The sequence below is a fragment of the Quercus robur genome, chromosome 6, assembly GCF_932294415.1.
Source record: "Quercus robur chromosome 6, dhQueRobu3.1, whole genome shotgun sequence".
NCBI lineage: Eukaryota > Viridiplantae > Streptophyta > Magnoliopsida > Fagales > Fagaceae > Quercus > Quercus robur.
The window spans coordinates 26,032,501-26,036,890 of NC_065539.1; positions in this window are offsets into that span (position 1 = coordinate 26,032,501).

Consider the following 4,390-nt stretch of genomic DNA (forward strand, 5'->3'; position numbering starts at 1 on the left):
ATTTGTTTTGTTATATTTAAATAAGTGATTTTTTATGACAAAAATTCAGATCTGTTTTGTTATATGTTTTACAAAGAATGAAAAAGATTTTTCAAAAAGAGAGTTTCACTCATAATCCAAATTTATGCAATCATGAATTAAAATAAACACAAACACAATAATACACAATCTCTTTCTTTATTTCAACAATTTGCATGTATTAAGAAAATCGGATTTGCATCTTAAGAAAGATACAAATCAATTTTGATTTGAAAAAAATTTAGATATGTATCTCATAAAGATGCAGATCTCTTTTTGTTTGAGAAAAATTCAGATCTACATCTAAGAAAGATGCAGATCTATTTTTATATTGAGAAAAAGTCAGATCTACATTTAGGAAAGATGTAGATCTGTTTTTGTATTGAGAAATTTTCAAATCTACATCTAGTAACGATGCAGATCTGTTTTTATATTGAGAAAAATTCAGATCTACATCTAGAAACGATGCAGATCTGTTTTTATATTGAGAAAAATTTAGATCTACATCTTATAGAGATGCAAATATGTTTTGTTTTAAGAAAAATAATTGTTCACATGCAAATTTATTGACATTCAAGAAAAAGATTATAACAATCACATAAAAAACAATCATGCTTTAACAAAACAACGATTAACAATTCATGTTATAGATATTTGAAGAAGAAAGAGATATAACATGCATCATCACATCACAAGAAAAAGTGTGAAGGAAACAACCTCTTGCATGAGCACACTTTGTTCTTGAGATGATGTTTTAGGGTTTAAAGAAATTTGTTCAATTCTATTTATAACCTAAAAACCCTAATTTAAGCAGCAACACTTAGAGACGGGATCAGAAAATATAGGTGGTTTAAGAGTAAAAAACGTATGCCTCTCAGAGTATAAAAAAAAAGGTGTTGAATTATGAGGTTTAGTCTCTATTTATAGAGGCCAGAAGACTCTAAAAAATAGGTACAGACGATTAGGGTTTAAATCTAGACGCATCCTTTTGCGAAAAGATCGAAAAGGGTATGCATAATCGCCACCTGAAGGCCATTGGGCCAAAGCCCGCATCAGGGAAATTCGTCCCTTTTAGAGTGCCATTCTGCACTCCAAAAGTGCCGAATTGGCCCTATGGCTCCGAATGCACTTTCATGTTCGAGTACTGTTTGGACTCCTTTTCTAGGGTTTTTTGGCCAGTCTTTGTACCTAGACACGTTTTCATCCTCCACCTATGATTTTTCATCTCTTTTTTGGATAATTCAGGATATTTAAAGACAATTATCTTGTAGATAAATACCCTAAAATAAATCTTAATAAAGTTCAGATTATCTACAGTTTTATTGTTATCCAATCGTCCTTTTTATTCCCATGCATGCATCCCTATTTTGAACACTAGTTATCAACCAATCAAAAAATTATTTAATTAATTTTAATTGTTTAACCAATCAAAATTAATTTAAATTGATCATGTGTAGTCGATTCTACCTAGACACAATGCATGTTAACCGTGTAAACTTGATCACGCAATATCTTTCGATCCGATAGTCTGATTTGATAACCGGAAACACCGCTACAACCGTTAGAATCTCAAGATCATTTTTATAATATGCAATGAATGAATTAATGCATGTAGTGCAAAGAAAAAATGATGTATGTAATGTAAGAACAAATTGATGCATGTAATGCAATTATGATTTTTGGGGTACATGGATTGGTCATTCAAGTCATTCTCCTTGACTAAATCATGGGTGCAAAATTGAGTGTCTACAGTTAGACAAAGATTAAGTATATTGTATATGGATCCAAAAGTAGCCTCCTTGAATGACAAGCATGAGGGTTGAATTCAGTCTACAAATTGAAATTCCTTCAAAACATGCTTGCTTGTGAAAGGGCCAAGATCCTAATGGGTGTACCTTCTTCTTATCACAACGAGTTGATCCAAATTGAAATATGAAAATGGAGTTTTAGGCCTGGTTTGAGATTCCAACTATGAAGTGTGGACTAGCACTTCCAAAGAGATATCATATCGTAGCCAAGTCAGGGTGTTTTAACCTGAGGAGTTTATTGGATTAAATTCAAAGATTTCAAATTAATTAAGGACATGATTGTTGCTTTTCGAACTTTAAGGCCAAATTGAAAGGCCAAAATGGCCAAATACCATTTTGGCCAAAATATTTTGCAATCTACCACTGTTTGCGAAATATTTAACAAACTACTACTGTTTTGAAACTCGAGTTTCACAAACTCAAATTTGACATGTAACTCAAGTTTATGAAAATTGAGTTCCAAAACATGTGACACGATGGCAGAAGCTAATCTGGCATTTTTAGAATTAAAAATGCCATGTGGAATAAACTCGAGTTCTGTCTAATATCTTGTCTTGTCTTGAGATTACATGTAAAAAGAAAAGAGGGGAAAAAAATCTAAATTCTTATTATGTTTAAAGGCTAAACACCAGTCAAGAATACTTGTGCTATGCAGAAGGCCAGATTGTTAAGCTCCAATAACAGTGGGTACTTTCTAGGATAACTTCTTGATTGTCTTCAGTCCAGGCAAGATATCACTCTCACTTGTTCACAACCATATTATAATTACAAAACAAAAGCTCATCTTGTTATCCTCAAACTAAAAGCTTTTTTGTTTGTATGTATTCAGTTATTAAGCTAGTGAAAATCTATGCTTTTAGTACAATAAGAACCCCATCAAAAACTATAAGAATCTTGAAAACCCACTGCTCTTCTATTCTCAGGAACTCATAAAAACCCATAAATTACAACTTATTTATTCCGAAAATTACAACCAAATAAACCAAATAAAAACCATAGATTCAAACTAGAAAACCCAGGCCTAATTTTTGAAATACAACCATGAGAAATTTGTGAGATTGAAGAAGAGAAAGCACCGGTGTGTGTTGTGTTCAGATTGAAGAAGAAAAGCACCGTTGTGAAGAAATAAAGAAAGAAAGAAGCTGAGAGAATTATAAAAAAAATACTGGAGAAAGAAAGAGAAAGAGAAAAAACATTGGTAAAGAAAGAAGAGCAGTGTAGGTACATGACTATGCAGTGTGGGTCCCACCTGTCTCCCCACTTGTTCAAATTTCAAAGAGAGATCCTACATCTACAATATTTTTACAACAAATCATAGGTGGTTAGTTATTATTAGTTCAAATTTCAAACTAACGTTAAGATTACTTTTTCGCCCCAACAATAACAACTAGTAACAACTTGCCACTTAGGATTTGTTGTAAAAATATTGTAAACATATCATTTCTCAATTTCAAAACAACCCGAGGTGCTCGAGCTCTATGTAAACTTTTAAATTATAAAATACCAAATTAGCTTTTGCCACCATGTCACATTATTTTGGAATTTAATTTTCATAAACTCGTGTTCTATGTAAAACTCGAGTTTCATGAAGTTGAGTTTTAAAATAGTAGTATACTGCTAAATATTTCATAAATAGTGGAAAATTACTAAATATTTTGGCCAAATATAGTATTTAGCCATTTTGGCCCCAAATTGGAAACTAAGGTAAACTTTAGGGAGCAATTGCATCATTTTAATGAATTGCCTACTCTAGCATTAAAAAAGAATTAAAGTTTTTTTTTTAAGTATTACTTAATAAAGAAAAGAAAGGCTGTCAAGTTATCCAATTGGAACAATTCCATTATTTCAATAGACAATACAAGGAAAAATATTAAAATGAAAAAATTTTGGTAAACATAGGAAAGTGCATATATTTAAGTAGTTATTTTTAAAACTAAAAAAAAAAATGAATTTAACTCGAAAGATTGTGGACTTCTCGATGATTTTTGTATCCTACTTTTTTTTTCTTTTCTTTTTTTTTGCTAAGAGTATCTTAATTATTTTTTTGCTTTTGTTGTTAGCCAGTGCTTATATCTCAAAGGAATGGAAACAAAGTTGCTTTGGGAGCCAAAAACAAGTTTAACTAGCTCCCTTCAATATTTTCTTTGCCATCAATGTCATGAACAATGAAGTTTTTTCTTTGTTCTTTTTATCTTTCTCACTGCCTTTCTCCTTTTGTTCACTACAAAAAACTGGACCTATAGTGGCGTTTGTGAAACGCCACTATGGGTACTAAAAACGCCACTATAGGCCCATTTTGGCTATAGTGGCATTTACAAACGCCACTATTGTACCACTACTATAGACCTATAGTGGCATTTTACAAGGTACTAAAAATGCCACTATAGGCCCATTTTGGCTATAGTGGCATTTACAAACGACACTATTGTACTGCCACTATAGACCAATTTTTTTTTTTTTTCGAAAAGGCTATAGTGGTGTTTGTCAAACGCCACTATAGCCTTTTTCAAAAAAAAAAAATTTTTGGTCTATAGTGGCGTTTCACAAACGCCACTATAGCCAAA